At 43.3% G+C, this 12,772-nt stretch overlaps 1 long non-coding RNA gene across 3 annotated transcripts; it reads left to right on the top strand.

Moving 5' to 3' along the window:
* Positions 1 to 226: 226 nt before the first annotated feature.
* On the top strand, positions 227 to 12,442 carry LOC135447733 (uncharacterized). Of its 3 annotated transcripts, XR_010440280.1 has the most exons (6): positions 227 to 304; positions 996 to 1,067; positions 2,404 to 2,719; positions 2,810 to 3,061; positions 7,266 to 7,387; positions 7,888 to 8,051. It is a non-coding gene; the product is annotated as an uncharacterized LOC135447733 (long non-coding RNA). The 3 variants fall into 3 exon arrangements; XR_010440279.1 differs by lacking the exons at positions 7,266 to 7,387; positions 7,888 to 8,051 and adding an exon at positions 12,283 to 12,442; XR_010440278.1 differs by lacking the exons at positions 7,266 to 7,387; positions 7,888 to 8,051 and having other exon boundaries at positions 2,810 to 5,754.
* Positions 12,443 to 12,772: the final 330 nt, after the last annotated feature.

Below are 12,772 nucleotides of genomic sequence, written 5' to 3' on the forward strand. Positions count from 1 at the left end.
ACTGCAGTACTGCCAGCCCAGGAGCAGACTTTCCTCCATGGCAAGGAAACTTGTAGGGGGACAGAATATAAGAAAATAAAGATAGTGTAGAAAGTAATCTCACCCCTAAGGAGTTGCAGCTGGGTTAATTATCAAAGATTAGGAGCAGGCCTGACTTTAACAGGCCACAGGTGTAAGCAATGAGAAGAAGAGTGCTATAAAAGAGTGGGGTGGCTGGGTGAGAAGGGAGCTGCAGTCAGTGGCTGCTTTGTGAAGGAGAAAGAGTCAGTGCTGTGAGGAGCTGGTCACGAGAAACACCAAGAAGGTATGGAACTTTTGTGATAGGAGACAGCAGCATGGAGCTCCTGCAATGAGATGAAAACAGAACCTCAGGGTGCAGGAGGGTTTGCTGCTCACTGCTCTTGCCTCAGCACTGAGACTGTCAGTGGTGTTAACTTGAAGGCACAACAACAAAACTCATTTCACATAGACCATTGAACATCAGACATTAAAAATTCTTCTGTCCCCGCCTCCAGATGGAACCTGAAGCAGTGACCTGGAGGTGAAATGCTCTCCTGCAGTCCTCTGGAGCCTGCAGTGTTTGTGTTCACCCCACAGAGCACTTTTTCTGTACCAAAAAAGCAAATTAATCTGTCACTGAGACTAATCCTACTTGTCTCAAGAGTAAACACAATTTTCAGATGTACAGGGGCTATTTGAGATGATTTTTACATTCTGAGTCAGAATGTCATAAAAAATGTTTGCATCTCTTTTGTTATGGTTTTTTTTCCTCTGCAAATGTCAAGTGACTACTTTTACCTAGGTGATTTTTATAGGAGGAAAAAAGGTAAATAATAATAATGTAAATAATGATAATGGAGAAGCCTTTAGCTTCCAATGGGCAATTTTCCTTTTGTTTTCTGATTTGGAAGTGGGATAGACAGAAAATGTGATTTTGTGCCAGCAGGTGGATCCGTCTGTCACCCCAATCACTGTGGGCTTTGCTTCTCTTTCAGAATTGAGTAATCCCTTCCAGGCCAGGGAAGACTTGGAGAAGTGGACAACTGGAGAGGCAGCTGCAAAACTGTGTAAGTCTTTATGATATACAAAAAAAAAAAAAAAAAAACAAAACAAAACCCCAACAGTTTTCAGCTTTCTTGAACTCTTGACGCTCCAATAATTGAAATGAAGAGGCTCTGGTCTGGTGCATCAGTTAACCTGGTCTTGTAAAGCTCCACAAGTGACCTGCTGGGACACCTTGTCTGGTGCAGGGCTTGTGACTGAGGGAGATTGTGTGAGCACAGCTCAGTTTCAGGGCAGTTTCTGAGCAGGCTGTTGGACAGTGGCTCTCTGCTGAGGGAGCCCAGATTCTGATGCCTGCAGAGCACAGGAGGGGGAAGCTGTTTATATTCCTGTGGTTTCTATCAAATTCCAGAGATGGGCATAAAGATAATGAGTGAAATAAATACTCAGGTGTCGATGCTCTGGCAGGAGGTAGCCAAGGGAATCATCTGTGTGCAAAGGGATGATTTAAGTTGAGAGCATCTACAGGGATAATTGATGCCAAATCTAGCATTACCATTGATTTGGGCATAATTAGTTTGGATGAAAACAAAATACTGTCATCAAGAATAATAAATTGAAGCATAGGAGGTAATTCAAGAGTTAGAAGCCTTCATCAAAGATGTTTGAGGAAGGTGCTTTGATCCTTCTGTGCTGATTATGTGGCTTGGTGCACTTGCTCTGTCTGGTTTGCACTATGAATGGGCACAGACTGTGCTACAAGAAAATGATCCCGACTCTCAGCATTAGCAAACTTGTTTGTTGTGTTGTATTTTGAGAGCTCTACAGTGAAAGGACCTTTCTGACCTGTTAGCATGTTGGGGATTTCATGTATCTCCTTTACAACTAATTTTAAGATTGACTTTTATTTCTGCATCTGCTACTAGTTTTTAAAGGCTCATGTAGCCACTCTTTGTTCTGAGCTTTTGTAACTGGCTCTGAACTAACCTCAATTTCTTGGCATTGCCCTTTCATTGGGAGTATTTTGAACCCCTTTTCCCTTTACCCAATGGACTTTCTTTGACTCTGTTCCCTGCTTGCCCTGCAGGTTTTCTGTCTTCCATAAAGGGAAGCCCAGTGCAGTTGTGTGGTCCCCTAATCCTCTGAAGAACATGAGGTTCCCAGAGGGTGTGTGTGATAGACTCAGCTACAGTGGAATCACAGACTTTATTCTTTCTCATGTGTTTAGTTATGGAGATCTCCAGAGCTCCTGGATCAGCCAGTGCAGGTTACCCCTGGTTTCCCCACCCATGTTTTTATTATCTGGTGAGCATCCTGGGAAGGTTCCCCATGGCAGCTGGCTCTGGAGGGTGTAAAGCAAACTACAGCTGCTAAATTAACAGCTACTCTTTTATTTTGCAGGCTGGAGGGGGCTAAAATGACCGTGGTTAAAGTGTAGGGAGTTGCCAATGATGTGGTGAGGAGGGTGCAGCCTTCCCAGCTCGCTGCAGGAATGGCTGAGGTGAATCAATGCCAGCACCATGGCATCCTCATCCACCTCTTGATGGCCACACTGAGCACTCCAGGGAAGCAGTGGAAAGGAGTTGCATCCATATGAAACCTGTGTGCAAGATGCTTGTTCACAGGGGAGTAAGAAATTAACAATATATTGGAAAAATGACAAAAAAGAAATTGAGACTTGGAAGGAAGAAGCAATTGAGAACAAATCTGTTCCAAGGTAAGTGTGATCTTCACTCTGACCATCTTCACTTTGCTTGAGGCTGCGTTTTCACCTCAGTTTACCAGCATTTTCTCTGTTTTTCTGCAGTGAGTTGCTGACCTTTCATTTGATAGTAAACGCACTGAGCAAATGGCCCAATGCCTTGTGCTGAGCTGTGCCAGCTTGTCCTGGTCCAGGCCTGCCTGTGTGCTGGGTTCAGGGCCAGGCTGACTCCCTGCCAGCTTGGGGAGGCTCAGGAGCCCTGGGCTAGGGGCAGATCCAGCATTTCAGCCACAAAATGGGAATGAGATGCACTGTGTGGGTGATCCTCACCTTCACATCAGCTTATGAATGCATCAGGTGAGTCATGGTGTGTCACAAAAGTGTGTCCTTGAATACACTGGCAGGATGAATTTCTGCTGGACCCTCCAGGAACAGGCTGAAAACACTGTGGGAAATGGTAAATGGGGATGGAAAGTGGCCAAAGGAGTGAGAGCTCCATCCAACTGGATAGCCTCAGCTCTCCAAAGAATCCAGCTCTGTGCATGAATGGAAGCAAGTGGTGCCCACCCCTTCCACTGAGGTTTCTTCTCATATTAGAAGGTCACCAATTATTTCTGACTGATCAGAATTTCTTCCAGGCTGCACAAATTTAATGTGGCTTTTTGTTCTGTTGTGTGGCCATTCTTCCAAGGGGCATCTCTTTATTGCTGGAGCAGATCATGGAGGCAGCAGTGCTCCCAGGAAAGGGAGGAGGATTTGCACAGAGAGCCTGCCTGGGATTTAGGAAGTGAGCGGCCAAAAGAGATTGTTTAAAGTCTGGCCTAGTAAATGAATGTAATCTATATAAACTCTTGATTAGGAGCTGGTTCCTCAGACTCTGAGTATCAGAGTGATTCGCTGGTACCAGGTTCGATTTATGCTGGTAGAGGAGCTGGCTCATATATATTTCCTTTTTAATTTGCATTTTGCTGTTTTCTGTTTCTGGGAAATGAATTAAGCAGAACTAAGGCCACTTAGGGAAAGTGTCTGTGTGAGTCTGGAGGAAAATCAAGCTGGACAAATCTGCTAGTTCAAATTCGTAGCTGTACTGAATTTGAATTAGCCTTTCAAATATCTCGGTTTAAGCAGCTGAAAAGCTAAGCTGGAGGAACAGGGGGAAGGAGCAAGAGTAGGCTGGTTTTGTCCTTTTGCTGACATCCCCCTTTGTTCTGTGCATGTGGTCAGGCACTGCATGACAGACCTGGATTTACTGAGAAATCATCAACCCCAGGAAAATAATGAAATTTGGGGTTAATGCTGTCCTCACTCACATTTGGGTTAAGCATTTTTATATCAGTATTAAAAGAAGACCAGTGGTGGATGTGAAGGGAAGAGGCAAAACCTGAGTGTGAATTTGCTTCCCAAGGCCTGGAGGGCATTTTTCTTCTTGTTGAGAAAGAACCTTGGGCAGGGCTGTGCACAGTCCCTGTGTGCTGCAGCAGGACCCACAGTCCCACAAAGCCATAGCTTCACTGGGGTACCAGGAGGTGGAGATCTAAAATTAAAATATTCTCTGAAATGCAAACAATGTGCTTTATAACAAGAAAGTATAAATTAACTAAGGAGAAGAAAATAGCATCTGTTGAAAACAGATTAGTGAGGAGTGCCTGTGGATGCCTGGGTGGCTTTACCAAGCAGTCAATTAGAGTCAATTATCATCCTCAAACTCCTCACCCTGTGCTTAGTATGCTTGCAGTGAGTCCAATTTAGCTTGTGCTCTTTCATAGGTTCACAATTTTCTCTCTGTGTCTGAAATGATCTAGCTGGAGACACCAGGAAAGTGCCAAGCTTTAAGCATATGACAATTGTAATTCTTGTGACTGAAACCTGATTTGATTCAGTTGAAAATGACTTCAGTGTATTGGATTTACGGTTCATTTAACAAGTGCTGTAGATGTCAATACATTAGTGTAAACCTGATGCAGGTAGTAATTTGGTTTCTAATGAGGTTCCCCAGCAGTATCCAACTATGAAAAATGGGGCATTCTTCACTGGAGCACAAAGTGCACCTGCCTGATGCAGATGTTTTCTGAGGCCCTGCTACTTCACTTTCTGGGAAGAGTATGGTGTTATATCTTGCTGTGGGCTTTAAAAGTGCCTTAAACTGATAAAATGTTAAAAGAACAGATTGGAAAGAATAAAAGATTGCTCTTTTAAAGTTTTGTTTTAATTATAGGTTTAAATTACAACTTTATCTCTTGCAGTCTTAATTGTGCAGTTGTTGCAGATGCAAAAATTCACCCAGATTTAATGGAACTTTAAAGAGAAACCTTTTATTTTTATGGGTCTGTGTGATCAGGTGTTCTCCTTACCTCCCCACTGCCTTCAAACTATTTCACTGAATGGTTCTCCAGGTGTAGTGTGGAAATAGCTGTAGTGCAGAGAGGCCAGGACAAAGAAGGCTGTGATGTCTCCCTGTCTCCTGTCCTCCCCTTTCCCCTCTGGACATGAGATAAGTTTCAGAAAAGCAGCTGTAAAAATATTGTGCCCTTTCAAGGCAAAGTGTGTGGCCAAAACCTCTCACAGGAGCTCTAAGTGCCCTTTTCCCTTTGGGAGAGACCCTCCTATGCTGGGCAGCCCACAGACAACCCTTCCTTCAGCACCTGTGCTCAAAAAATGCTTTTAAATATTTTATGTGCTGCCAAGTAGCTTTTGTTGCAGCATTAAGCTGTTTTCTATAGGTTGAGACATTACTGATCAATATGAGGGTGTTTGAGAGCCTGACCCCAGCAGACTGTGCTGGTGTAAGGGTACAGAAGTTATGTTCAGTCCTACACAAAGCAGCCTTTGCCCCTCTCTCAATTCTCCCCATGCCTCAGCTGCAAATACAACTCCTTTTGCTCCTCTATACTTCTTAATTTCCTTCCTTTGCTGTTATTTAGCTGCTAAGTGCTACGTGCTGCAGTAGATAATGGAAGAAGCTATTCAGAATGAAATGGCGTGGCATTTTCTGCCCTTTTGTAAACTATATGAAATAAAGATGAACTTTTCTGCTCATTTCAGCCAAGGCACAGCTTGCTGTAGGGTGTTGGCTCTTTGTTTTCCCCTGGACCATGGCTGACTCCAGCCAGCTGGGGTTAGGGGCACTGTTCACAGCCTCTGTGTAAGGACAGGGTCTGGGGCACTGCTTGCCCATGGCCACAATTAAAAGTGACTATTTGGGGTGTGTCATCTCCAGAAGAAGGAAAAACCATAAACTGAGTTTTTGAGCCGCAGAGAGGTGGCTCTGGGGTGGTGTGAGTGCTCAGTGTCTGAAAAGTCACTGCAGTCTGCAAATGCTGCTCTGGATGGGTGCCCTAAGGAAAATTATTCCAAAGTGCCTTTTAAACCAAATGATCAAATTCTCAGTAGGCTTGTTACTTCAGAATTTAAGTGACAAAAAATCATAATAAGCTTTGTTTTCCCTTGGGAATTAATAAGCCTCACTTGTATGAGGGGTGCTTTTTAATTTTGAGTGAGAGTGTCCATACCAAGACTTAGTGCAGCTTAACTGAGCCTTTCAGTCTGGGTTTTTCAGATCTGCACAGCTTCCTTAGCAGTGCACTGCTCTAGGCAAATCTCAGCTTTTGTGTTCCTCTGCTCCAGAGAGAATTTCCCTTCTGGGGTACTGGCTTGGAGGGCGGCAGACAAAGCTGCCAAGCAGAATTTACAGGCAGGTTGTGCGTGCCAGATTCATTGTCCCATGTTGTATATTCATGTTTCATGAATCCAGATAGGATTAGTAGTATGGGCATACCCAGCTGCTGATCTGAAATTAGACAAACTGACCTGTTGGAGTCTCAGAGCTCCCACCTCAGCCTTTCTCAGCTCCCCTGCCCTGCCTGGATGGAGCCGCAGCCCTGGGGCAGAGCTCCCTGCCTGCCTGGTCAGGTTCCTGCAGGGCCTGCAGCCAGCAGCACCCTCCTGCCACCACTGTGGGGTGTTTGTGTGGCCAACAGGGAGCTGCAGTAATGCCTGCACAACGTTTTGCAGCTTTTCATTATTCTGTGTCCCCATACCTTTGTTCCTAGGTGCGATATTGTAGCCCTGTGAAAATATGAGAGGGCAGAAGTACCGGCACTGCCATCTCCTAATGATCTAAAATCAAGGTCAAAACAGTCACAGAATTACAATACATAAATTCATGTGAAGGTATTTTTCTTGTCTTTCACTTTCTGCTTTCATAATTCCTGTTTTCCAGCTTTTAGGAAGCCACAATTGAGTTGGTGGGTTTTTGGCTGGGCTGCTTTAATAATGGTGTGAGTCTGACACAACTCAGGTTTCCAAGCTGTGGAAATTTAGGGTAAAGAGCCTTGTTGTTCATGTCTGAGATCTGGCAATGCTGCTTATTCCCTTCTGGTCCCTTTTATCATGCAGCTTGACAGAAATATTTTGTTTGTTATTGAAAAAAAATGTGTTTGTTAAAAGTTAATATTTTTTTCTTGTAAAGGCTCATCCATCCTGGCATTACATTAGCAATTCTACTTTGTTCTTCTGTGAAGCAAGTTTCAGTTTACAGGTACATCTGCTTTCCCTTCCACAGCTTAAAGAAAGTTGTCAAAAAAATCTTAAAACCTACTTAATGAAGCCTTTTAAATGCTCATCCTGCACTTTTGAGTGAAGAGCAATTTATATTTCATAAAAGTAGAAGCTGAGCTGCAAGCTGTAAGTAATTATCATATAATTAAATGTCTACTATGAAAGAAATGAAAACTCAGGCTTCTTGGGAGGCTTCCGTGACTGGTTTATGCAATCACAAATTAAATTACATTTCTTTACCTTATGAATGTTCTGGAGGTACATTAATCTAGTTTGGAGGTGCACCTTGGAGACTGCTAAGTTGTGTTAAAAAGAGAAGGGAGTTTATCAAACCAGTAAATTCCATGGGCCAAGAAGAAGAACACATAAATATCTGTGATGGGTTCTGCAAATGTGATGGTGCTTTTCTGTCTGGAAATGTTTGCAGCTGATAATGAAGGAAGCCCCTGTGTGAGCAGCAGTTTAAGTGAGCTGCTGTGGTGTTAGATTGCTGGGTTCAGTGGTCATGGTCTTTCTGTGCAGGAGAGAAACATCTTGTCCACTTGCTAAAAGTGAGGGGGGGTGTTGGGTATCAGGAAATTTGGGTTAACTCTTCATGTGTTTAAACTTCCTCTATGCTTACCTAGGAATCCCCTCCCACCACCCAAAGGGCGGGGAATCTGCTGGAATTCCGAAGGAAGGAGCCTCAGTTCTGTCTGTGAACGTTTGCTGTCATTTCTCAGGGACCAGCTCTGTCACTGCTGGTAGGAATCACAGATTCACTGGAGAAAATCTCCTGGTAGGAAAAGGGATGAAGCCATAGCACATCAACAGGTGCACTTTGTATTCTTGTATATGGTTGGCATTTCAGATGATACATGGTTCACTTTCACCTGAATGTGGGAAAAGATGAATTATTTAAAGGCAAGAAGCCCTGAGTTGGAGCTGGTCTAATTTAAGGGGCTGCTGCCAAAAGTCTGTTGTGGCTTTATGCAAAAATGAGGGAAGAATTTTCCTGAACTGATGGAATGAAATAGCAATTTCTGTATGACTTGGCTTAAAGAACTGGAAGAGTGAATGTTGCATCATATTTTTGCAATGTATTTGGCTTGCACAAAACTCTTTACAACCAAAAGGACTGTTCTAGTCATGGCTGTCTGAGATGCTCTGGCACTGTGCTGCTAAAGGGGCTTCTCTTAAGTCAAGTGTCTCTAGACCACAAGAATATTATTTTATCTCCTTGAATGAGGATAAATTTCATGGTGCCTTCAGTGCACAGTGCAGTGATGGTTAATAATCTCAATTCACAACTCTATGCTGTAGGGTGATGACAATGTAATGGTATTCTTTATGGTGTGTCAAGGGGACATATAATTGCTGTTGGCTTTTCTTTTCCCTCTTTTTCCTAAGGTTAACTACTTTAACCTTGATTTCAGGCTGTATTTTTTTCTCACTGCATCTCTCCATTATACATTATTTGGTTTGGTTACAGTCACTAGACTTTAACTGCTCTGACATATTAATTTTTAAGGGCACAAATGACTTCATTAAAATAATGTCCTTCAGATAAGTGCACTTGGCATTGTGATTGCAAGTGGACTAAAGGAAATATGAAGCATCAACCTCTCTACACTAAGAATTTATTATGGGAACCATACCCAGCAGAATATGTATTTGAAATGCTTCTTCATTAACTTTGAGAAGCTCAGTGTGTAGCCTACATGCATTAATTGGTAAGGAGTTTCTTTACTAATATGCATTTAGTCAAAGACTTGTTTAATGTTTACGGTCTCAATTATATGGAACATCACAGAATGATAGAAGATCCCCAAGTCCCACCCCTTTCCATGGGCAGGGACCCTTTCCAGCATCCCAGGCTGCTCAGAGCCCCATGAAGCCTGGCCTTGGACACTTCCAGGGGTGGGGTGACCACAGCTCCTCTGGACAGCCTTGGTCTCACAGTCCAGAACATCTTCCTAGTTTCTAATTTAGATCCTCTCTCTTTCTGGTTTCCTTTCTGCCAGATGTTTCTCTCTGTGCTGCCAGTGAGTGCTCCCAGAGCCCTGGTGTCACCTCACCTGGGGCTGGAGGGGGGGTCCTGCAGATCCAGGGGCTGCAGCTCACCTGGGGCTCATCCTGCCAACTCCTTTTGAGGTGCCCTGAATTGAACAACTCATCCCAGATGTCTGCTAATGCAACTGAAAGCTTTTAGCTGAGTGATAATTTCTGCTTACCCTTCTCCAGGGCTGTCCTTAGCTCTTGGAAGGGCTTTTAGAATTTTTCATTAACCAGCAAATTTGCAGAAGTGCAATGCTTTGAGATGGTCCAGTGGGGCCGTGAGCACAGAGCAGGTCCTGACACCCAGCAGGGATTTCACCTCGTGCTGGAGGCAGGGAGGGCTGAGCCAGACCTGCAGCCCATTTTTGCTGCCTCCCCCAGAGCCTCCCAGCACGTTTGATGAACACAGTGCACTGCTTTGGGGTGATGAGGCCCCGGCCACTTCCTTCATTTCTTCCCCAGCAGCACTGCAAAATGAGGTATATAAATGCTGAGCTGCTGCAGATTAAAAAACATTTCCTAAAAAATAAAGTTAAAATTGAAGCTGACCCAAGTTAAAAAGCAATTTTCTGAGAATGCAAAGGCATAAAGGAAAGTGCCTTAGCATGATTTTAAGTGGGCTCTGAATGTGGAAGATAGACAGCAGGAATAAAAGGATGCTCGCCTTGGTGGGGTGCTGCAGATGGAGAGAGCCCTGGAGTAACATGCTAGGAGCAAATTTCAATTAAATAAGCATACTTCTTGCAACTATTAAATTCTGCCTAGATAAATGGATTTTAGAAGAATATATGTATTTTTTGAAGCCATGAAGTCACTTGATAAGGTAGTAATAAATCTGTCAGAATTTCTGCTTTGACCAAAGCTTAGCTGTAATACAGGATTCATTTCAATACCTAAAGCCATTTTGGGGTGGGAAGAGACTTTCCCAGCTTTGGAATTAGATTTCTCTGCAATGGGTATTATGTTCTTGACCCCATCTCGCTGCCTTTGAGGAGCAGCAGTGTTTAAAATCCTCTGTAATGCAATAAGCTGAGCAGCTCTGTGTGTGCTGTGCTGCTTTAAGGCAGCACCGATGGTGGCCCTTGTCAAGGCACTGAACATGTTTGAGGTAAACACAGGCCTTTCTCCGGGATAATTAATAATTTAATCTCTGTGAAGGAGAGGCTTCTCTTCATTTATCCCAACTAGACTTTGATTTTTCTCTTCAGCCCATTTTAGCTGGCTTTCTCTCCTCCTCACCCACACAGGCTGCCTTTTATTATGGGCTCTTTCAGCAAAGACCAGATTTTATTTCTCTCAGATTGCAGTAAGCTTTTATTTCTTGTAAAAAATAAAATGAATATCTGTAAAAGACATTCTCTGATGGAACAGACCAGCTTTTAAGAAAATGGCCTGACAGAAGGCTGCCAGGGCTGGTGAGAAGTGGCTCCTGCTCTGCTGTGACCATTGAGGGCAGCTCTGCTGGGGTGTCAGTCCTGGTGTGCGTGAGCAAAGCTGCGGGAATCCTGTGACACAAACTCTGCATCACCTGGGGAGCCAGGGCAGGGAGATATTTCCCCAGTTTTTGTTTATCCTGTAACAGTTCTAGCAGGTGCCGATTGCAGAGTGACTGACAAATATTCTGAATATATATTTTCAAAGTTTTTCCCTTGACAAATTTAAATTGAGCTAACAATTCTTTTAGCACACCAGACTTAATTGTCTATGGCACTGTTAGTTGGCTTTAAGTATTGCCTTTGCTGCTCCTGGTAGCTGGAACAGTTGTGCTTTTGTTTTACAATTAATATTTCAATGAAAACTTGTAAGGTACTGTAGGCATAAATATTTAATATCTTCTTTCCATGTTTCTTTATTGCTGAGCTTGATGATAAGTTAGTGATTCAGACTGAAATGTAGATAAAACAGTAATGTGAACAGTTTAAATCTGCATTTTTCCAAAGCTCCTGTGGTCAAGATGACTGCATTTCTAGCAAGAATATTGCTATTTTAGATTGTTTACCTCTAGACTTCAGCTGAATGCTGCTGCATATGATAAATGAGGTAAATAAAGGTGCCTTTCGGGCCCCAATAACTGCACAAGAAACCTAATCATTCTCACTAACATAAAAATAATTTAACAAATGGAACAGGGGCACAGCAGCCTAGAAAGAAATTTCTGAATATGGCACCACATATGGCCAAGGTCTCTTCAGGCATAATTCAAACTTTTTTTAACTTCTCTGTTTTTAGTAGGTTTGTTTCATTTTAAATGTGGAATAAAACTTTGTGTTTCCAGGGTTTACTGTTGTTTTTCCAGAGTTTACCTAATTTTTGGTCTGGTCATGAAACATTCTGATTTTTCTCCCAGGATAACTGGTACCACTTCCCCAGATGGAGATGCTGAAATTTGTGGTGTTGTTCCTCAGGAAGAGGCAGACTGTTGATATGAGGCTCAGATTTTAATCTCTAGAAACAGAGCTGGGTCACTTTTACCAAATGGAGCAAATTCTTTAAAGGCAGGGGTTAGCACCTCTGTCCCACTCTCATTTCCTCCTCCTTTCCTTCCTTCTCTGTCTCCCCCAGATGATGGAAGTTCTGAGCAGACAGAGATATTGTTATTTAATAACACAAAGCTGATGGGTTTTTTCTAGCCAGGACACTGTTACTTGGCTCTGTGTTTTTAACAGCATTACCATCTGAGGGGGGGAAAAGTGAATCCATTGCTTTGTTAGCATAATCTGAGTTATCTGCTGTGGAAATGTGCTTTGGTCTGAGAGAATTGCTGTGGAATTTAACTACCTTTACTGCTTGCTTAAGCAGGATAAAAGTCTGGGCTGTCTGTCTTGAGTACACAGTCAGGGAGCACCAAACAGATTTAATAAAATTTAAAGTTCCTCTTCAAAGCACACTTCAGTTGCAGGTTTTGTCTGTTTATCTAAAGAGTCAACTTGTGCCCTAATCCACACTTTGATCCACTTGGTGAGCCTTTCTGCCTTGCCTTGCAGATGCCAAGGTACCTCCTGTAGCAATGCAAATAAAAACAGAGCTGATGGCAAATGAAGCTTTAGTAGAGCCTGGGGATCCTGAAGACACAGTTATCCCAAATTCTACTGGCTAAACCACAACAAAAGCAAATGCAAGAACCATCTGTGGGAGTGTGCCTCCATTCCAGCTGTTTGAATCCCATCATTACTTGAAATCTATGGCTGCTAAACTCTCCTTGGCCTCATTTTGTCAGAGTTGTGAAGGAGTCTGGATGTTGCTGGTGGCTTTTTCACAGCCTCCTTCAGACACCTCCTGGCATCTTTGGGATGAGTTTTCCAGGTGGAAAGGTGGATGTGCCATTGCCACAGCTACTGACAGTCACTGCTGCAGCTTCTGGTCCAGGCTCCAGCCCACTGGGGCACTTAAAATCACTTTTGTGCCCTAAAAGAGCCAGGAGCCAGCTTTCATTAACACATCCTGGTGCAGGCACAGATGGTGCATTTCAAAAAC

The sequence above is a fragment of the Zonotrichia leucophrys genome, chromosome 4A (assembly GCF_028769735.1).
Source record: "Zonotrichia leucophrys gambelii isolate GWCS_2022_RI chromosome 4A, RI_Zleu_2.0, whole genome shotgun sequence".
Lineage (NCBI taxonomy): Eukaryota > Metazoa > Chordata > Aves > Passeriformes > Passerellidae > Zonotrichia > Zonotrichia leucophrys.